Raw genomic sequence first — 23,013 nt, 5'->3', positions numbered from 1 at the left:
TGGGGCCAGGGATGGAACCTGCATCCTCATGGATACTAGTCAGATTCGTTTCTGCTGTGCCACAATGGGAACTCCCAACAGACCCCTTTTCCAAATGACAACCCACACAAGTCAGAGGTTAGCAAATTGCAAGCCCAAGGTTCAAGACAGGTGTTTCTAGGTCCAGAGCCCTGCCCAACATTAAAAACAAAGGACAGTCTGACCCCAGGGAATGTGTCAACCCTCTGGCACTTGGGCCACCCAAGGAGACTAGAAAGGCCCATCAGATTTGAAGGCAAGAGTGTGTCCTGTGCCTGAGGCGAGGCAGCTGGTGGGGAATGGGGGGAGTCAGAGTCTCTTTAAACAACTTCACAACTCTGGGCAGATCCAGGCAGTTCCATCTTCAACCTGGTATCAGAGTCTGGAGGTGTGTCTAGGGAGGGGCAGGTGGGATCTGCCCCTTCTTACACAATGAAGTGAACAAGCAAAGCCCTTTGAGAGGTGGGTGTTTCTCTCTCCAAGTAAAACAATGACACACACTCCTCCCTATATCCCACACCAGACGCAGTAAAAGAGGTGAACCCAAGCCAAACAGGTGACCAGACTTAAATGAAACAGCACCCCGCTCTTGATTTCTGTGTCTTGGCTTGAGGTAAGAATTTTCACCAGGGGTGAAAGGAGGGGAGAGGCTCAGATGGAAGGAAAAGAAGAAAATTTTCAGAGAGCCTTCAAGAGACAAGGCACTGGGATGGATGCAAACTGCTACCAAGGAACTGTTGCCTTTGCTCTCCTCACTCATGAGGACTGCCAAGCTGCCCAGATGCCAAAAGCAGTGCAAACCAGATCTGGGAACCCTGCAGGGCCAGTATTCAGTCAAACGCTTTTTGGGCTCTGATGTCTGCCTCTGCAGAATCTGAAAGCAATCAGAATTCTTTTATGGACGTTCCCAGGCTAGGGGTCCAATTGGAGCTGTAGCCACTGGCCTACACCAGAGCAACAGCAGTGCAGGATCTGAACCATGTCTGCAACCTACACTGCATCTCATGGCAAAGCTGGATCCTTAAACCACTGAGGGAGGACAGGGATTGAACCCACGTCCTCATGGATGCTAGCTGGGTTCACTAATTGCTGAGCATGATGGGAACTCCCTGAAGGCAGTCAGAATTCTTTGTTTTTTTTTTTTTTTCCTTTTTTTTTATGGGCTGCACCTGTGGCATATGGCGGTTCCCAGGCTAGGGGTCAAATTGGAGCTGTAGCTGCCGGCCTACACCACAGCCACAGCAATGCCAGATCTGAGCTGCGTCTGCAACCTACACCATAGCTCAAGGCAATGCCGGATCCTTAACCCACTGAGCAAGGCCAGGAACTGAACCCAAAACCTCATGATTCCTAGTCAGATTCATTTCCACTGCTCCATGATGGGAACTCCCAGTCAGAATTCTTTTTTTTTTTTTTTTTCTATTTCTTTGGGCCGCTCCCGTGGCATATGGAGGTTCCCAGGCTAGGGGTCCAATCAGAGCTGTAGCCACCGGCCTACGCCAGAGCCACAGCAACTCGGGATCCGAGCCACATCTGCAACCTACACCACAGCTCACGGCAACGCTGGATCGTTAACCCACTGAGCCAGGGCAGGGACCGAACCCGCAACCTCATGGTTCCTAGTCGGATACGTTAACCACTGCGCCACGACGGGAACTCCCCAGTCAGAATTCTTGACAGCATGTCCAGTCATCTGGACTCCAAGCTCCCTGAGCTGTCTGAAAGTGACCCAGAGATAAGGTCCTTCCTATCAGGTGAATTAATTTAGACCCGACAGTGAGAGGTGACCTATAACCTAGCCCCCCTCATAAGGCAGACACCAGAGGGACCCAAACCACCGGCTTGAACTGCACCTCTGCGCTGGGACGTGCCAATGCCAAGCCGCTGGGTGTGTCAGGATCCTCGTCCTCTAGTGGCCATCACGACTCCTGGCCAGTCTCGTCCCACACCTCTGTCTCCTGACACCACCTGGTTCTGCGGGCACTGCCCTTAAGCACCTGGGAGCCTGGTGCTGTCCTCCCGTCTCTCTCAGACTCTGAGGCCTGTGGAGGACAGTGTTTCCCCAAGTCCTCCACATGCCTCCCTGCTCCCTGTGTGTCAGCCCTCCTTTGAATCCATCAGGGGAACACACTTCGAGTCAGGCATCCTGATTCACCCACCCTGCCCCGCTTCACCAGCCTTTATTCTGTGTCACCTGCTTCAGGTAAGATGTGCCCTCAGTGGTGCTTGAAAGGCAGGAGAGGCACAGACGGAGGAAGATCTAAGGAACAATGCAGCGCACCCCCAAGAGAGAGGGCTCCTGTATAAGGACAGCCCGCCCGCCACAAGGGTCAGCTTTCACGCACACTCTTCATTGACGACCAGCAGCCCAGCTCTCCAGAGGCCTAGCCCTGGACCCTGGAAAACTGCAGGCCCCAAACCCCAGCCAGCCACCTGCGTGCTAACACTCCTACTTCTGGAGAACCCCAAGGCCCTGTGGACCCCAGTGGCACATACAATGATGTGGGCTTTGGGTTAGCTGAGTCGACTGAACCTGACCATGACATTTGGAGGGCAGAACATGTTCCCTTTTACCGGGTGTGCCAGTTCAGACGGGAGAGTCACCTGAGGCCTGTATGTAACCTCCTTTCGAAGGACATCTCCTGGGGGATCCTCCCATCCCCAACTTGAAACCCATCTTTGAACCCAGAGGTGATACTACCAAGCCTCGGCTGGGCTTGAAGTGTGTTTTGGCGTCCTCTGGTGGCCATTCTGTCTAATGACAACTCACAGCCCTGCCTCCAGCTTCCTGAACAGGAAAGAATGCCCTTGGCTTGTGCTCCAAATAGTTGATTTAATCCCTCCTCTCACTCTAAGAACAATCAAGCTCATTCTAGGCGCATTAATATTCTGTCGAAGTCAGCTATGGCACTCACTCCTCCTAATCCTTCCCCACTCGTCTAAGTCCTTGAGTCGAACCCATCCAAATCTGGTGACAGAATTTCAATGAATCCTGTTCCCCACTCTTCATTTGCGGGTTTTGGCCAGAGGTTTGATTTTCCCCTCCGGGGGGAATTAGAGGAGGGAAGAGGCTCTGAACAAAGGAAAAGAAGAAATTTTTCAGAGAATCCTCAAGAGACCCGTCTCTGGGATGAATGCAGCCTGTGGGCTGATAAAGGAAGCTTTAGTGCATTCAATTCCTGAGCCCCCGCCCAGCTGTCCTGAGGACAAAGCCTGCAGAAGCCTGATTGGGAGCACTGAAAGCATAGTCCTCCGTCTCATGCCTTTCTGCTGAGATGTCAGCCTCTGCAGAAGCTGAAGGCCATCAGAACTTTAGACGGCCTGTCCAATCATCTGGAATTTAGGCTCCACCAGCTGTCTGAAAGTGACCCACAGATGATAAGAGCAGGACAAGTCCTTCCTATCAGGTGAGTTAATTTAGACCTGTAACCTAGCCCTCCTGCCAAGGCATGTCCCATGGGGATCCACTTCACCCAATTCCAACCTCACCTCTGGGCTGGGATTTGCCAATGCCAAGCAGCTGCTGGGCCCTGTCAGTGCTCTGTCGCCCTCTGATGGCCAACCCCTCAAATAACAACTCAGAGCCCTTCCTCCTGCGTCCTGCCCAAAGCCGTGGATGCACTGCACCCTCCTCCTTCAGCTGAAGGCCGAACTCCCTCCTGCTCTCATCCTAAGTTCCACCTTGTGCCTTACAGAGGCCAGAAGTCTCTCTCAAAGTCTCCTGGGACTCTCCATCATCCGGCCTATCCAACCCACTACCCTACATTATTGGCCGATCCCACTTCAAGTCAGCTCAACAGCTGGAAATCCATAAGCCTGCATTAATACATGTGACCTAGTACACACTCTGGTTAGTTCCTCAGGAATAAGTTGCAGGAAGCAGTGGGGCAGGTAGACAAAGAAAAAAAAGAAACTCTAGGGAATAATTTGAGACTTAAATCCCAGGAAGGAGCACATCCTGGCCAGCCCAAGATGCCGCTTCTACACACTCCATTCAGGTCCTCAAGTGCTGCTTTCCAGATGCCACCTCTGACCAAGCCCCATTTTGGTAAAGGGACATATGCGAGGCTCAAACCAAGTACCTGTGAATTCTGGGTTTTAATGCTGCAGAACCCAGAGGCTGTAAGACCCCGCTCCCCCCCGGCCCCAGAGAGCCTGTCAAATCATCAGTACTTAGGGCTCCGTGATCCCCGTGGAAATGATCCCTAGTCATGAAGCAGGAACTACGTGCGCCCACTCCCAGGACATGTGTTTGGGACCCGAGAGTCAGAAGCAACATGTAACTCAACTGACCTCACTGGGCATGTCCTCCAGTGCCACCAGTGCCCACTCCAACCACATTTCCTATGCTCAAGATGCCAACACGTAACAGCATCTCAGTATGTTTGGGCTCCTCTTCCTCTAGTGGCCATTACCACTCTTGTCCCACACTCTGCCTCCTGACCACACCTGGTTCTGTTGGCACAGTTTTTGTGTACCTATAAGCCAGCGTTGGTCCTCCTGTCTGGTTCACTCTCTCAGAATCATCTAAGGCCTTATGGAGGTGGTAATTCTGAGTCCTCCATATGCCTCCTGGCTCCCTGTGTGTCATCACACCTATGAGTCCATCAAGGAAACACACTTGGAGTCAGGCAGCTGCCTTTGCATTATTCCCCACAACACCCCACATCTCCAGCCTTTGTTTTGTGTCACCTGGCTTTGGGTAAGATGGAGAAAAAGTAAGGCGCATTGCAGAACACCCTTGGGAGAGGGCTCCTGCAAAAAGACAGCCTGCCCGCCACAAGACATTGGCTGTACACTCACTCTTCAGTGATGACCAGCAGCCCAGCTCTCCAGACCCCTGGACTCTGGGAATCTGCATGTCCAGTAATCCAGCCATGTGCCTGCATGCTCAGAGTTCTACTTCTGGAGAACCCCAAGGCCATATGAACCCCAATGGCCTGTCCTACAACGTGGGCTTTGGGCTGCATGGGTCGACTGAAGGTGACCCTGATATTTGGAAGGCAGAACACTTTCTCTTTTACCAGGTGTTCTAATTGAGACTCGAGGGTCAGCTGTGGCCTGTATGTGACCACTTTTTAATGGACATTTCCTGGGGGATCATCTGGCTACAGAGCTGTCTGAAAGCCACCCACAGGTGGAAAGGGCAGGACAAGTCCTTCCAACCAGGTTAGTTAACTTAGACTTGAGAGTCAGCGGTAAACTTAACCTGGCCCTCCTTGCGATACGTGCCTCAGGGGGATCCACCTCCTCCAACTCAAACCCCACCTCTGGGCTGGGATTCGCCAATGCCAAGCAGCTGCTGGGCTCTGTCAGTGCCTCTTCACCCTCTGGTGATGAATTGTTGAATAAAAATTCAGAGCCCTTAATCCTGTATCCTGACCAAAGCCATGTTGGCACCGCACTACCCTTGTTCACCTGAGGGCGCATCTCCCTCCTACCCTCCTTCTAAGTATAACTGGGTGCCTTACAGGGGCCAGAGGTCTCTCTCAAAGTCTCCTGTGACTCTCCCTCCTCCTCCCTGCCCATCACCACTACCCCATGTCATCCGGCTGATCCCACTTCAGTTCAGCTCACCACCTGTAAATACATCTGGCTTCCTGAATACACGCAACCTATTCCTTGCCATTGTTCATTTTCGTGGATGACTTTTAGCAAGCCATGGCTCAGTTAGAAAAAAAATAGGAACCATATGGAGGAATTTGAGACTTAGACCCAGGAAAGAGCACATCCTGCACAGCCAAAAATGCCGCTTCTACACCTCTCCATTCATGTCCTCAAGCACTGCTTTCCAGGTGCCACCCCCAACCAAAGCCCCATTCTCCAAATCAGACATGCCCAAGGCTCAAACCAAGTGCCTGTGGATTCAGGGTTATACTGTTGGAGAAACCAAAGGCTATTGGTCCAATCACACCCGCTCCCCAGATAGACGGTCAAATCATCAGCACTTAGGGCTCCGTGACCCCTGTGGAAATGACCACCTGGTCATGATGGAAGAACTACGCAGCCACCCCCAGGGGATGTGTTTGGGACCTGAGAGTCCGAAGCAGATGTGACTCAACTTTCTTCACTGGGAGGTCCTCGGGTTGCTGCCAGCACCACCTCCAACCCCACCTCTAACCCCGGAAATGCCAACACTAAGCAGCATCTCGGTATGTCGGAGCTCCTCGACCTCTAGTGGCTATTCCCACTCCCAGCTATTCCCATCCCAAACTTCTGCCTCCTGACCAGACCCGGTTCTGTTGGCACTGCTCTTGAGCACCTGGGAGCCTGGCTTGGTCCTCCTGTTGCTTCACTCTCTCAGAATCATCAAGGCCTTATGGAGGGTGGTATTTCACTAAGTCTTCCTTGTGCCTCCCTGCTCCCAATCTGTCAGCATTCCCTTGAGCCCATCAGGGGAACACATTTCAAGTCAGGCAATGGCTTTACATTACTTCCCAGAACATCTGCTTCACCAGTCATTGTACTGTGTCACCTGCTTCAGGTGAGACGTTCCCTCAGTGGTGCTCGAAAGGCAGGAGAGGCTCAGATGGTGGAAAAACTAAGGAACATGGCAGAACACCCTCAAGAAAGAGGGATCCTGCATGAAGACACCTCCCTCCAAAAGATGTGGGCTTTTATACTCACTTTTCACTCATCAGCAGCCCAGCTCTCCAGAGGGCAACCCCCGGACTCTGGAAAACTACACGCCCAGTACTCCAAGCAGCTGCCTGCGTGATCAGAGTTCTACATTTGGAGAACCTAAAGCATGTGTGAACCCTGATGGCCCATCCAATAATGTGGGCTTTAGGCTAGCTGAGTCGACAAAGTTACCTCCATTTTTGTTTTGTTTGTTTGTTTTTTGTTTTTAATTTTTGTCTTTTTTTTGCCATTTTCTTGGGCCGCTCTCGCAGCATATGGAGGTTCCCAGGCTAGGGGTCTAATCGGAACTGTAGCTGCCGGCCTACGCCAGAGCCACAGCAATGCGGGATCCGAGCTGTGTCTGCAACCTATACCACAGCTCACAGCAATGCCGGATCTTTAACCCACTGAGCAAGGTCATGGATTGAACCCACAACCTCATGGTTCCTAGTCAGATTTGTTAACCACTGAGCCATGATGGGAACTCCTGTTTTTGTTTTTTTGTTTTTTGTTTTTTTGCTTTTTATGGCCACACCTGTGGCATATGGAGGTTCCCAGGCTAGGGGTCAAATCGGAGCTGTAGCTGCCGGCCTATGCCACATCCACAGCAACGCAGGATCTGAACCACATATTTGACCTACCCCCCCAGCTCATGGCATCACCAGATCCCTAACCCACTGAGCAAGGTCAGGGACTGAACCTGCATCCTCATGGATGCTAGTCAGATTCTTTTTTTTTTTTTTTAAGAGGGATTTTTTTTTTTTTGTCTTTTTGCTATTTCTTGGGCTGCTCCCGCGGCATATGGAGGTTCCCAGGCTAGGGGTCCAATCAGAGCTGTAGCCACCGGCCTACGCCAGAGCCACAGCAACGCGGGATCTGAGCCGCGTCTGCAACTTACACCACAGCTCACGGCAACGCCGGATCGTTAACCCACTGAGCAAGGGCAGGGACCGAACCCCCAACCTCATGGTTCCTAGTCAGATTCGTTAACCACTGCGCCACGATGGAAACTCCTAGTCAGATTCTTTAACTGCTGAGCCATGATGGGAACTTAGTACCCTGATATTTTTAAGACATAACACTTTCCCTTTTACTAGGTGATCCAATTCAGACTGGAGAGTCAGCTGTGGCCTGTACGTAGCCACTTTTTGATGGACACCTCCTACGTGATTCACCCATCCCCATCTTGAACCCCATCTCTGAACCTGGAGGTGCCACCACCAGGCAGCTCTTGGACTTGGACCTCCCTTCAGCGCCCTCTGGTGGCATTTCTCTGTAATGACAACTCACAGCCCTGCCTCCTTCCTTCTGAACAGAGCCCCTGGTTGGACTGCATTTGGCTTGTGCAACCAACCAATAGTAGATTTAATTCCCCCTGTAACTCTTAGAACAACCAAACACATTCTGGGGGGGGGGGGGAGAATTATTCTCTCAGAATCAGCCATGGCACTCCCTCCTCTTAATCCTTTCCTCTCCTCAAATTCCTTGAGTCGAACATCCTTCAAATCATGTGACCAGATTTCAATGAATCAGCTTCACAATCTTCTTTTCTGGGACTTGGCCAGATGTAAGATTTTCCACTCAGGGGGAAAGAGAAGATAGGAGAGGCTCAGACGGAAAAAAGGAAGAATCTTTTCCGAAAACCCTCAAGAGACCAGTCTCTGGGGCAAATGCAACCTGGGGCCCAAGCAAGGAACCGCTGCTTTTGCACCCTTCATTCATACACCTGCCCAGTGGACAAACACCGTGCAAGCCTCATCAGCGCAACCTGCAAGCCAGTATTCAATTCCATGCCCTTTTGTCTCAGATACATCCTCTGTAGAATCCAAAGGCAGTCAGAACTCTAGACAGCCTGTCCAATCATCTGGACTTTAGGCTGCCCAAGCTGTCTGAATGCGACCCACAGATGGGAAGGGAAGGTCTTTCATTCAGGTGAGTTAATTTAGACCCGAGAGTCAGAGGCAATCTGTAACCCAGGCCTCCTCAGAAGGCATGTCTCGTGAGGATCCACCACCCCCAACCTCCTGGTTCAGATTCTCCCATGACAAATAGCGGCGGGGCTCTGCTTGTGCTCCATCGCCCTCTGGCGGCCAATATCTCTAATAACAACTCAGAGTTTGTTCCTTCTGAGCAAACCATGGATGCACCGCACTCACCTTGTTCACCTGAAGGCCAAACTCCCTCCTACTCTCACTCTAAGAAACCCCCCCATGTGCCTTACAGATGCCTAGAAGTCTCTCTGAAAGTCTCCCCTCCTCCTCCCTATCCAACACCACCACCCTATGTCCACCGGCCAATCCCACTTCAAGTCAGCCCACCAGCTTTACAGTCATCCTCCTGTCTTAATACCTGCGACTTAGTTCTCATTATGTTTCATTCCTCATGGGTAACTTACAGGATGCTGAGGCTCAGGGGGAAAAGGAAAAAAGGAACTCTAGGGAGGAGTTTGAGACTTAGACCTGGGAAGGAGCACAACCTGGCCAGCCAGAAATGCTGTTTCTACACACTCCACTCAGGTCCCCAAGCACTGCTTTCCAGATGCACCCCGACAAAAGCCCCATTCTCCTAAATGGACATGCCCAAGGCTCAAACCAAGTGCCTGTGGATTCAGGGTTATTCTGCTGGAGAACCCAAAGTCTTTCTGACCACCGATGCCTCCCGGTCCAGACAGGCTATCAAATCTTCTGTAGATCAGTCTCCATGATCCCCAAGGAAAAGACCACTTAGTCATGTAGGAAGAAGTATGCACCCACTCACAGGGGAAGTTTTGGGGACCCGAGGGTCACAAGCAACCTGTAACTTGACTTTTCTCGCTGGGCACATCCTTGGTCTGCCACCAGCGCCACCTCCAAACCCATCCCTGAGCCTGCCATTGTCAACGCGGAACAGAAGCTGGGCATGTCATAGCTCCTTGTCCTCTAGTGGCCAGAACCACTCTCATCCACTCACATGTCAAACTTCTCCTTCCTGAGCACACCCAGTTCTGTTGGCACTGCTCTTGAGCACCTGGGAGCCGTATTTGGTGCCTGCCCCCCCCCCAACAATCTAAGTCTTGATGGAGGGTGGTATTTTTCTCTCTAAATCTTTAACCTGAAACCCTGTTCCCTGTCTGTCAGCTCTTTGAGTCCATCAGCAGAACATACTTCAAATCAGGCAACTGGTTTTACATTGTTCCCCATTACACCAGGCTTGGCCAGCCCATATTTTGTGTCACCTGGTTTCAGGTAATGCGTTCCCTTGGTGGTGCTCGAAAGGAGGGAGAGGTTCAGATGGAGGAAGATCTAAGGAATTTTGCAGATACACCCAAGAGAGAGAGGGTCCCTGCATAAAGACAGCCTGCCCACCTCAAGCTGTCAGCTTTTACACTCATCCTTCATTGATGACCAGCAGCCCAGCTCACCACAGGTCAAAACCCTGGACTATGGAAAACTGCATGCCCAATACTCCAGCCAGCTGCCTGTGTGTTCACAGCTCTACTTCTGGAGAACCACGAGGCTGTATGAACCCTGAGGCCGTGTACAATAAAGTGGGCTTTGGGGTAACTGAGTCGACTGAAGGTGACCCTGATATTTGGAAGGCAGAACACATTCCCTTTTACCAGGTGAGCCAAATTGGACTGGAGAGTGTTCTGGCCCTTTCAGTAAGGCTTTTCGATGGACCCCTCCTGGGGGATCCACCCATTCCCACCTCAAACCCCATCTCTGAGCCTGGAGGCACCACTACCAAGCAGCTCCTAGGCTTGGACCATACTTTGGCCTCCTTGGTGGCTATTCTCTGAAGGACAACTCACAGCCCTGCCTCCTGCCCCATGAACAGACCCCCTGGATGGGTTGCCCTGGGCTAGTGCATTTGATGGTCCTTTTACTCCCTCTTCTCACTTGAAGAACAAGCCAGCACCATACAGGGGGTGATTTTTCCCTCAAAGTGAGCCATGGCACTCACTCCTCCCAATCTTTCCCCACTGCTTTAAATCCTTGAGTCGAACCCATCCAATCTGGTGACCAGATTTCTTTTGTTTTGTTTTGTCTTTTTGCTATTTCTTTGGGCCGCTCCCGTGGCATATGGAGGTTCCCAGGCTAGGGGTCCAGTCGGAGCTGTAGCCACCGGCCTATGCCAGAGCCACAGCAACTCGGGATCCGAGCCACATCTGCAACCTACACCACAGCTCATGGCAACGCCGGATCGTTAACCCACTGAGCAAGGGCAGGGATCAAACCCGCAACCTCATGGTTCCTAGTCGGATACGTTAACCACTGCGCCACAACGGGAACTCCTGGTGACCAGATTTCAATGAATCTGTGTCCCACTCATCATTTCTGGGACTTGGCCAGAGGTAAGATGTTCCCCTCAGGGGGGAATGAGAGGAGGGGAGAGGCTCAGATGGACAAAAAAAGGAAAATTTTCAGAGAACCCTCAAGAGACCTGTCTCTGGGGACCCAACCTGACGACCAAAGAAGCATTGCTTTTGAGGGTTCCATTCATGAACACCCTCCAGCTTTCCAGAGGTCAAACACCGTGCATGCCTAATCTGGGGGCCCTGCAAGCCCAGTATTCAATCCCACACATTTTGGGATCAGGTGTTAGCTTCTGCAGAATCTGAAGTCAGTCAGAACACTTAGCAGTCTCGCCAATCATTTGGACATTTGTCTACTAGAGCTGTTGGAAAGCGACCCACAGATGTGAAGGAATTAAAGGCAGGACATGCCCTCCTCTCCATGCATATCCCAGGGGGATCCACCATCCCAACTCAAACCCCACCTCTGGCCTGGGATCCCCCCATACCAAGCAGCTCTCGAGCTCTGTCGCCCTCTGGCGGCCATTCTCTTGAATAGCATCTCAGAGCCCTCCTGCTTCCTGACTAGGGCCATGGGTGCACCGTGCTTGTTTTGTTCACCTGATGGCAGAATTCCTACTACTCTCACTCTAAATACCTCTCTGTGATTTACAGAAGGCCAGATGCCTTTCTCAAAGCCTCCCCGGACTCTCCATCCTCTTCTCTATGCCACAAAACTACCCTACATCCACCAGTGGATCTCATTTCACGTCAGCTCACAGGCTGGACACTCATCCGCCTGCATTGATACACACAACGTAGTTCTCTCTATGGATTGTCCTTGGGGGTCACTTACAGGAGGCCATGGCTCAGGTAGAAAAAGAAGAAAAGGGAGTCCCCGTTGTGGCTCAGTGGTTAACAAATCCGACTAGGAACCATTAGGTTGTGGGTTCAATCCCTGACCTTGCTCAGTGGGTTAAGGATCCGGCATTGCTGTGAGCTGTGGTGTAGGTTGCAGACACGGCTCAGATCCCGCGTTGCTGTGGCTCTGGCATAGGCCGGCAGCTACAGTTCCGATTAGACCCCTAAGCCTGAGAACCTCCATATGCTGTGGGAGTGGCTCAAGAAATGGCAAAAAGACAAAAGAAAACAGAAAGAAGAAGAAAAGGACTCTAGGGAGGAATTTGGGACTTAGATCCCAGGAAGTACCATATACTGGCCAACCAAAATGCTGCTTCTACACATTCCACTCAGGTCCACAAGCACTGCTTTCTGGATGTCACCTAGGACAAAAGCACCACTATCCTAAATGAACATGCCCAAGGCTCAAACAAAATACCTGTGGATTCAGGGTTATACCAATGGAGAACCCAAAGGCTTTCAGACCCCCCCCCCCCCAAACCTGCCCCAGCCCGGATAGCCTGTCAAATCATCTGGTCTTAGGACTTGGTGACCCCTTTGCAAATGACCCCTAGTCATGAAGGAAGAAATACACACCCTCTCCCAGGAGATGTGTTTGGGAGCTGAGAGCCAGAAAGAACCCATACCTCAAATTTCCTCACTGGGCACATCCTCAGGCTGCCATCAGCACCACATATAACCACCTCTCTGAGCCTGGTAGTGCCAGCACCAAACAGCAGCTGGGCATGTCATAGCTCCTCATCCTCTAGAGGCCATTACCACTTCAGCCAGTCTCATCCCAAACTGCTGCCTCCTGACCCCACCTTGTTCCACTGGCAATGCTCTTGAGCATCTGTGAGCCAGATCTAGTCCTTCTCTCTCTCTCGGAAAAATAAAAGAGCATGTGGAGGGTGGTATTTCTCCTCTAAGTCTTCCATGGGCTTGCCTGCTCCCATCTCTCAGAAACCCTTGAGTCCATCAGGGGAACAAACTCTGTGTCAGGCAATAGGCTTTTATTTAGTTCCCCACCCCACTTCACCAGCCCTTAGTCTGTGTCACCTGGCTGCAGGTAACATGTTCCCTCAGTGGTTCTTGAAAGGAAGGAGAGGCTCAGATGGAGGAAAATTTGAGGAACTTTGAAGAAAACCCTCAAGAGGGACGTCTTGGCATAAAGACTGCCTGCCAGGTAAGACATCAGTTTTACACTCACCCTTCATTGATGACCAGCAGCAGCCCAGCTCTCCAGAGGCCAAACCACCGACTCTGAAAAACTGCATGCCCAATACTCCAGCCAGCTGCCTGCGTGCTGAGAGTTCTTGCTCAGCCATCTGGACTCTGCAGACCCGTCTAACAATGTGGGCTTTGGGCTAGCTGAGCCAACTGAAGGTGACCCTGATACTTGGAAGGCAGAATCCTTTCCTGTGTGTACCAATTCAGACTGGCGTGTCAGCTGCAGCCTGTAAGTAACCCCGTTTCAATGGACACCTCCTGGGGGATCCACCCACCCCCATCTCAAACCCCAACTCTAAGCCTGGAGGTACCACTATCAAGCTGCTTCTGGGCTTGGACCACATTTCAGCACCCTCTGGTGGACATTCTTTCTTGCCTTTTTTTTTTTTTTTTTTTTTGGCTTTTTAGGGCCGCACCTGCAACATATGGAGGTTCCCAGGCTAGGGGTCCAATTAGAGCTGCAGCTGCTGGCCTACGCCACAGCCACATCAGATCTGAGCAATAACTACACCACAGCTGTCAGCAACGCTGGATCCTTAACCCACTGAGTGAGGCCAGGGATCAAACCTGCAACCTCACGGTTCCTAGCTGGATTCATCTTCACTGCACCACAACAGGAGCTTCTGGCAGACATTCTTTCTAATGACAACTCACAGCCCTGCCTCCTGCTTTCTGAACGGACCCCCTGGATGGACTGCCCTTGGCTCCTGTACCCCTTGGCAGATTTAATCACTCATTCCCCTCTAAGAACAAGCAAGCACCTTCTGGGGGGTTGTTTTTCTCTTACAGTCAGCCATGGCACTCACACCCTCCCCACGCCTCTCAGTCCTTGAGCCAAACCCACTCCAAACCAGGTGACAGGACTTCAGTGAAGACTCCTCCCCTCATCATCTCTTTGCCTTGGCAAGAGGTAAGATGTTCACACTCGGGGGGAATGGGAGGAGGGGGGATTGAGGAAAAGAAGAAATTTTCAGATAACCCTCAAGAGATGAATCTCTGGGATGGATTCAACCTGCCAACCAAGGAACCGCCGCATTTGCGCTCTCCATTCACCACCACCTGCCCAGCTCTCCAGAGGCTGAACACCATTCAAGTCTGATCTGCAAAATCACTGCAAGCCCAGTATTCAATCCCATGCCTTTGGGCTGAGATGTAAGCTTCTGTAGAATCCAAAGGCAGTCAGAACTCTTCAGAGCCTGTCCAATCATCGGGACTTTAGTCTACCTGAGCTGTTGGAAAGTGACCCTCAGATGGGAAGGGCAGGACAAGCTCCTTCCTATCAGGTGAGTTAATTTAGATCCAAGAGGTAGAGTCAACCTGCAAAGTAGACCCTCACGCAGGGCATGTCCTGTGGGACCCACCACTCCCAACTGGAACGCCAACTCTTGCCTGGGATATGCCAATGCCAAGCAGCTCCTGGGCTCTGCATGTTTTCTCTCACCCCCTGACAGCCAACCTCTCAAATAACAACTCACAGCCATTCCTCTGTGATGCACCACAGTCACCTTGTTCACCCGATGGCTGAGCTCCCTCCTCCTGTCACTCTAAGTACCACCCTGTGCCTAACAGGAGGCCAGATGTGTCTCTCAAAGTCTCCCAGGACGCTCCCTCCTCCCCCCTGTCCAACACCACTATGCTATGTCCACCAGCCTGCCCCACTTCAAGTCAGCTCACCAACTGAAAATTCATCTACCTGCCTTAATACATGCGATGCAGTTCTAGCTATGGTTCATTCCTCCTGGGTAACTCACAGGAAGCGGTGGCTCAGGTAGGTAAGGAAGAAAAGGAATTCCAGGAAGGAATTTGAGACATAGCTCTCAGGAACAGCATATCCTGGGCAGCCAAAGATCCTGCTTCTACACACTCAATTCAGGTCCACAGGCACTGCTTTCCAGATGCCACCCCCAACAAAAACCCCTTCTCTTAAATGGACATGCCCAAGGCTTGAAACATGTGGATTCAGGCTTGTACCTCTGGAGAAAACAAAGGCTTTCAGATCATCCCCAACCCCAGATAGTCTGTCAAATCATCTGGTCTTAGGGCGCCATTACCCCTGTGCAGATAACCCCCTGGTCATGAAGGTAGAACTACGCACCCACTCACAGGGGAGGTGTTTGGGGTCACAGGGTCAGAAGTGACCCATAACTCTAATTTCCTCACTGGGCATATCCTCAGGCTGCCACCAGTGCCACCTGCAACCCCATTTCTGAGCCTGGTAGTGCCAACACCAAACAGCAGCTGGGGATGTCATAGCTCCTCATCTTCCAGAGGCCATTACCACCCCAGCCAGTCTCGTCCCAAACGTCTGCCTCCTGACCCCGTCCGGGTCTCTTGGCACTGCTCTTGAACACCTGGGAGCCTGATTTGGTCTCTCTCTCTCCCTCAGGCTCTGTCTCTCTCGGTCTCTCTCAGAAAAACCACAGGCCTTATGGAGTTTGTCATTTCTCCCTCCAAGTCCTCCATATGCCTCCCTGCTCCCTATCTGTCAGGACTCCTTTGAGTCCATCAGGGGAGCACACTTGGTGTCAGGCAGCTGGCTCTACATTACTTACCCACCCCACCCTGCCTTGCCAGCCCTTATTCTGGGTCACCTGGCTTCAGGTAAGATGTTCCCTCAGTGGTGCTTAAAAGGAAGGAGAGGCTCAGATGGAAGACAAACTAAGGAGCTTTGCAGAACACCCTCAAAAGAGAGGGCTCTGGCATAAAGTCAGCCTCCCTCCAAAAGAGGTTGGCCTTTACACTCACTCTTCATTGACGAGCAGGAGCCCAGCTCTCTTGAGGCCGAACCCCAGAACTCTGGAAAACTGTATGCCCAGTACTCCAGCCACCTACCAGAGTGCTCATAGTTCTACCTCTGGAGAACCCCAGGGCTGCCTGAACCCTGGAGGCACATCCAATAACGCGGGCTTTGTTTGGCTGAGCCAACTAAAGGTGACCCAGCTATTTGAAAGGCAGCATGATTTTCCTTTTACTGGGTGAGCCAATTGGGACCGAGGAGTTATCTGCAGCCTGTAAGTAACACCTTTCCAACAGACACCTCCTGCGGGATCCACCCATTCCCATCTCAAACCCCATCTCTGAACCTGGAAGTGCCACTACCAAGCTGGTACTGGACTTGGCTGGCATTCCCGAGCCCTCTGGCAGCCATGTCTCTAAAGATGACTCACAGCCTGTCTCCTGAACAGAGCCCTGCTTGGACTGCACTGGGCTTGTGCACCCAGTGGTCAATGTAATCCCTCCTTTCACACTAAGAACCACCAAGCACCTTCCGGGGGCTTATTTTTCTCTCAGTCAGCCTTGGTGCTCACTCCTCCAAATCCCTCCTTACGTCTCTAAGTCACTGGGTGGAAACCACTCCAATCTGGGGGGCAGATTTCAATGAATAAACCTCCCTCTCTTCACTTCTCGGACTTGGCTTGAGGTAAGATTTTCCCTGTCAGGGGTGAATGAGAGGGCATTAAAGGCTCAGATGAAAGGAAAGGAAGAAAAATTTCAGAGAACCCTCAAGAGAGGAGCCTCTGGGATGGATGCAACCTGCAGACCAAGGGACAGCTGCTTTTGCACTCTCCATTCACAACCACCCTCCCAGCTGTCCAGAGGCCCAGTGACATGGATGCATGTTCCACACCAAAACACTTCAAGCCCAGGATTCGATCCCATGCCCTTTGGTCTCAGAGGCAGCCTCTGCAGAATCTGAAGGCAGTCAGAACTCTAGACAGCCTGTCCAATCACCTTCACTTTAGGCTACCCAGCTGTCTGAAAGAGACCCCGGATAGGAAGGGCAGGGCAAGGTCCTTCTTATCATGTGAATTAATTTAGACATGAGAGTCAGAGGCGACCTGTAACTTAGCACTCTTCGCAAGTCATGTCCTGGAGGTGGGGGGGATCCACCCCCCCCCCCCCCAAATCAAACTCCATCTCTGGCCTGGGAAAACCAGTGCCAAGCAGATGCTGGGCTTGACATGCTCTTTGGTGCCCTCTGGCGGTCATTCTCTCTCATGACAACTCAGAGCCCTGCCTTCTGCCTCCTGAACTTCAGAACCCTTGGATGGACTGCTGTGGGCCTGTGCACCCGATATTTGATTTAATCCCTCCTCTCACTCTGTGAACAACCAAGCGCCTTCCATGGGGTTATTTTTTTTTCTCAAAGTCAGCCATGGCGCTCACTCCTACCAATCCTTCCCCACTCCTCTAAGTCATTGAGCTGAACCCACTGCAAATCAAGTGACCGATTTCAATGTATCAGCCTCCCTCTCTTCATTTCTGGGACCTGGATTGAGGTCAGATTTTCCCCCTAAGGGGTGGATGAGAGGAGGGGAGAGGCTCAGATGGAAGGAAAAGAAGAAACTTTTCAGAGACCACTCAAGAGTTGAGTCTCTGTGATGGTTGCAACCTGCTGACCAAGGAACCTCTGCTTTTGCACTCGCCATTCACATTCACCTGCCTGGTTGTCCAGATGCCAAACAGCAGGCAAGCCTGATACAGGAACACCGCAAGCCCAGTGTTCAATCCCATGCCCTTTGGGCTTGGATGTCTGCCTCTGTGGAATCCTAAGTCAGTCAGAACTCTTGACAGCGTGTCAAATCATCAGGACTTTAAGCTACCCAAGCTGTCTGAAGGTGACACCCAGATGGGATAGGGAGGACAAGGTCAGAGGTGAGAGTAAGAGGGCATCTGTAAGCTAGCCCTCCTCACAAGTACGTCCCTGTGGGATCCACCGTCCCCAACTCCAACCTCACCTCTGGGCTGGGATTTGCCAATGCCAAGCAGCTGCTCGGCTCTGTTGGTGCTCTGCCACCCTCTGGTGGCCATTCTCTCAAATGACGGCTCAGAGCCCTTCCTCCTGCCTCCTGACCAAAGCCATGAATGGACTGCTCTCCCCTTGTTCCCCTGATGGCTGAATATTCTCCTGCTCTCACTCTAATTACCACTGGTTCCTTACAGAGGCCAAAGGTCCCTCTCAAAGTCACCCAGGGCATTCCCTCCTCCTCCCTACCCAACATCACTACCCTGCACCCACTGGCCAGTCACACATGAGGTTAACTCACCACCTGGACATTCGTCTGCTTGCCTTAATCTACTCGATCTAGTTCTATCTGTGGATCATTCCTCGGGGGCATCTGATAGGATGCAGTGACTCAGGTAAAAGAAAAGGAGAAAAGGAGTGTGTAGAAGTGATGTTTTCGGCTGGCGAGGATGTGCTCCTTCCTGAGGTCTGTGTCTTACGTTACACCCGAGGGTGTAAGACATCACCTCTGCACGCTCCATTCAGGTTCACGAGCACTGCTTGCAGATTCCACACTGACCAAATCCCAGTTCTTGAAAACGGACATGCCCAAGGCTCAAACCAAACGTTGATTCAAGGTCCTACCGCTAGAGAACCCAAAGGCATTCAGACTCTCCCCCTCCCAGGTAGCCTGTCAAGTCATCTGGTCTTAGGCCTCTGTGACCCCCTATGCAAGTGACCACTAGTCATGAAAGAAGAATGATGCACCCACTCTCAGAGGACCTGTTTGGGACCCAAGAGTCGAAAGCAACCTGTAACTCACCTTTCCTTGCTGGGCACATCCTCAGGGTGCTGCAAGTGCCACTTCCAACCCCATCTCTGACCCTGAAAGTGCCAAAACCAAACAGCAGCTGGGTATGTCAGGGTTCCTCGTCCTCCAGTGGCCATTTCCACTCCCAGCCAGTCTCATCCCAAATTTCTTCCTCCTGACTCACCTGGTCCCACTGGCGCAGCTCTTGAGAACCTGTGAGCTCAATTTTGTCCTCCTCCTCCTGTCTCTTTCTTACAGAAAAATCAAAGGCCTTATGAAGCATGGAATTTCTCTAAGCCTCCTATATGCCTCCCCGTGCCCTGTCTGTCAGCACTCCCTTGAATCCATCAGGGGAGCACATTTTGAGCCAGGAAACTTGCTTTGTATTGTTTTCCACCCCCCACCCTCATTGCCAGCCCTTATTTTGTGTCACCTAGCTTCAGGAAAGATGTTTCCTCACTAGGGCTCAAAAGGAGAGCAAGGCTCAGATGGAGGAACAACTATGGAATTTTGCAGAACACCCTCTAGAGAGAGGGCTTTGGCATAAAGACAGCCTGCACTCTAAAAGACATCGGCTTTTACACTCACTCTTTATTTATGACCAGCAACCCAGCTCTCCAGATGCAAAACACCTGGACTTTAGAAAACTGCATGTACAGTACTCCAGCCAGTTGCCTGGGTGCTCTGAGTTCTATTTCTGGAGAGCCTCATGGCCAGCTGAGCCCAGAAGTCCCGCCCAATAATATGGGCTTTGGGCTAGCTGAGCTGACTGCAGTTGAGCCAGATATCTGGAAGGCAGAACTCTTTCCATTTATTTATACCAGATGAGTCAGCCGCAGTGGTTCAGTAACCAATTTTTGCTGGACCCCTCCTGGAGGATCCACCCATACACATTTCAAACCCCATCTCTGAGCCTGGAGGTGTCCGTACCAAGCAGCTACCAGGCTTGGCCAGCGCTTTGGCACCCTCTGGCGGCCATCATGTCTAATGACAACTCAGAGGCCTGCCTCCTGAACAGACCCCTGGATGGACTGCACTGGGTTTGTGCACTGGGTAGTTGCTGTAATACCTCCTCTCATTCTAAAACTACCATTTTCCTCTCATAGTCAGCAAAGGTGTTCACGCCTCCCAATCCTTCCCCTCTCCTCTAAGTCATTGAGATGAACTCACTCCAAATCGCGTGACCAGATTTCAATGAATCAGCCTCCCCGTCTTCATTTCTGCCACTTGGGTCGAGGTGAGATTTTCACCATCAGGGGTGAATGAGAGGAGGGTAGAAGCTCAGACGGAAGGAAAAGAAGGAATCTTACAGAAAACCTTCAAGAGATGAGTCTCTGGGATGGATGAACCTGCTGACCAGGGAAATGCCGCTTCTGCACCCTCCATTCACAGCCACCAACCCAGCTGCCCAGAGGCCACACACTGCGCAAGCCTGTTCTGGGAGCGCCGCAAGCCCAGTATTCCATCCCACACCCTTTTGTCTCAGATGCAGCCTCTGCAGAATCCAAAGGCAGTCAGAACCCTTCGCAGACTGTCCGGTCATCTGGACTTCAGGCTACCTGAGCTGTCAGAAAGTGACCCGCAGATGGGAAGAGCAGGACAAGGTCCTTCCTATCAGGTGAGCTAATTTAGACCCAAGCCCTCTTCACAAGGCGTGACCACTGCTGATCCACCACCCCCACGTCAAACTCCACCTCTGGGCTGGGATAGGCCAATACCAAGCATCTGCTGGGCTCTGTTGCCCTCTGGTGGCCAATCTCTTGAATTACAACCCAAAGCCCTTCCTCCTGCCTCTGAAACAAATTCATGGGTTGCCCTGGGCTTGTGCACCTCAGAGCCAATGTAAATCATCCTCTCCCTCTAGGAACACTGGTTTCAGCTCTCCTAGGCAAACACCATGCAATCCTGGCTCTGGAAAACTGCACGCCAAATATTCTGACCAAATGCTTGTGGGTTTAGAGTTCTCCTTTGGGAGAATCCAAAAGTCAGCCAGACCCCTGATTGCCAGTCCCAGGGTGTGGACTTTGGTCTACCTGAGCTGACTGCAAGTGACCCAGATGTGTTGAAGGTGGAACCATTTCCCTTTTACCAGGTGAGCCAATTTTGACTGGAGAGTCAAGGGTGGCCTGTAACCTTCCCCTCCTCACCAGACACCTCCTGAGGGAATCCACCCCTCCCCATCTCTGAGCCTGGAAGTGCCAACACCAAGCAGTTCCTGGGCTTGCCCAGTGCTTCAGGGCCCTCTAGTGGCCATTTCCTCTAATAACAACCCAGAGCCCGCCCTCTCCTGCCTCCTGAACAAACCCATGGACTGCACTGGACTTGTGCACCTCAGAGCTGATGTAATTCCTCCTTTCCTTCTAGGAACAACCAAGTGCCTTCCAGGATGGGGGTATTTCCCTCTCACAGTCATCCATGGCACTCACTCCTCCCTATCCCTTAGCATTCCTCTTAGTCTATGAGCTGAACCCACTCCAAATCAAGTAACTGGATTTACATTAAATCAACCTCCTCTCTTAATTTATGTGACCTGTCTTGAGCTAAGATTTTTTCCTTAGGAGTGAATGAAAGGTGGGAGAGGCTCAGATGGAAGAAATAGAAGGAAATTTCAAGAGACAAGAGACAAGTTTCGGGAAATATGCAACCTTCCCACCAAGGAACCTCTGCTTTTCCACTCTCCATTCATGACCACCCACCCAGCTTTCCAGATGCCAAACATGGTGCAGGCATGATCCTGGAGCACTGCATGCCCAGTAGCCAAGCCAACTACATCTGTGTTCAGTTTTCTGCCTCTGCAGAATCCAAAGGCAGTCACCACTCTTGCCAGCCTGCCCAAGTGTCTGGACTTTAGGCCACCTGAGCTGTCTGAGAGTGCCCCACAGATGGGAAGGCAGACAGGTGAGGTAATTATTCTGGGGAGTCGGTGGTGATCTGTAACCTACCCCTGCTCCCTAGGCATGTCCTGGGGGATCCACCAGCCCCATCTTCAACTCCGGCTCTGTGCTGGCACAGGCCAATCCCAAGCAGCCTCTGGGCTTTACCAGTGCTCTGGCAACCATTCTCTCTAATAACCACTCAGAGGACTTCCTTCTGCCTCCTGATGAAACCCAGGGGTGGGCTGCACTAGGGTTGTGCACCTGACAGCTGATTTCCAACCTATTCTCCCTCTAATGAAAACCACATCCTGCGTGACAAAGGGCAATCTCTCTCTCTCTCAAAGTCTCCTGTGGCACTGCTTCCTCCTTTCCCAACACCACTGCTCCACGTCCCTCAGCTGATCCATCCCACTTCACATCAGGTCACCAGCTGGAAATTCATCTGCTCACCGTAAAACATGTGATCGTGTTTAGCAAATGCCCTTTCCCTGGAGATGAATGAGAGGAAGCACTTGTTCAGGAGGAAAAATGAAAAGGCACTCGGGGGAGAAATTTTGGAGATATATTCCAGTGAGGAGCACAGCCTGGCCAGACAAAACACTAGTGCTGTTTCACACTCCATTCAGATCCTCAAGCACTGGTTTCCTGATGCCATACATGTAACAGAAGGCTGATTTGGGACAACTGCATGCTCAGGAATCAAGCCAAATATTTTGTATTCAGGGTTATGATGCTGGAGAATACAAAGGCAGTGAGACCCCAGGCAGCCTGCCAAACCGTTTAGTCTTAGTGCTCCACCAGCAGCACGGAAATGACGCTTAGTTGTAAAGGAAGAACTGTGCACCCACTATCAGGAGAGGAACTTTGGACCCGAGAGTCAGAAGCAACCTGTAACTCACCTTTCCTTGCTGGGCACATCCTCAGGGTTCCACCAGCACCATTTCCAACCCTGTCTCTAAGTCTGGGAGTGCCAAGCTGCAGCTGGGCAATGTCAGGGCTCCTTGTCCTCTAGCGACCATTACACCTCTGCTAACAATTCAGATCCCATCCTCCGCCTCCCGATGGCAAACGGTTCTGTCTGCGCTGCTCGTGACCATCTGCGAGCCTAATCTGGTCCTCCTTTCTTTCTCAGAAAACTCAAGGGCCTTACAGAGGGTGGTGTTTCTCTCTCAAGGTCTCCCATATCCTTCCCTGCTCCCTATCAGCAGCCCTTGAAGTCAATAAGCCGGATGCACTACGAGTCAGATAACTGGCTTTAAATTATTTCCCCTCTATCCTCCTTTTAGCCACCCTTTATCTTATGTGACCTGGCTTTAGGTAAGATTTCCCCTCAGGGGTGCACGAAAGGAGAGAGAGGCTTAGATCAAAGAAAAATGTGGAAAATTCAGAGAACACTCAAGAGACAGGTTTCTGGGATGGGCATAGCCTGCCCTCCAAAGGACCCCTGTTTTATACTCTTCACTGACAACCACCGGCCCTGCTCTCCAAACATCACGGAAGCCTGATTCTGGAAAACCAAATGCTCAATACTCAACAAACTGCCTGTGTTTCAGAGTTC

General features: G+C 51.6%; 1 long non-coding RNA gene across 3 annotated transcripts in view; it reads right to left on the bottom strand.

Moving 5' to 3' along the window:
• LOC110255343 (uncharacterized) overlaps positions 1–23,013 on the bottom strand; it is a 63,756-nt gene that overhangs the window by 17,457 nt on the left and 23,286 nt on the right. The window contains exons 4-5 of one of the 3 annotated variants that reach the window (XR_014843302.1): positions 18,764–18,830; positions 18,592–18,653 (exon numbers count right to left, since the gene is read on the bottom strand). The exons of the other annotated variants lie outside the window; for them this stretch is intronic. This is a non-coding gene — a long non-coding RNA (uncharacterized LOC110255343). The remainder of the gene's footprint in view (positions 1–18,591; positions 18,654–18,763; positions 18,831–23,013) is intronic. 3 annotated transcript variants of the gene reach the window in all.

This window comes from Sus scrofa, chromosome 4 (genome assembly GCF_054392235.1).
Source record: "Sus scrofa isolate SSC_HxYL_T2T_F1_AM1 chromosome 4, Sscrofa_HxYL_maternal_Yorkshire_Landrace_v2.0, whole genome shotgun sequence".
Lineage (NCBI taxonomy): Eukaryota > Metazoa > Chordata > Mammalia > Artiodactyla > Suidae > Sus > Sus scrofa.
The sequence above is the reverse complement of the archived record's forward strand: the minus strand, read 5'-3'. Positions and strand labels throughout refer to the sequence as shown.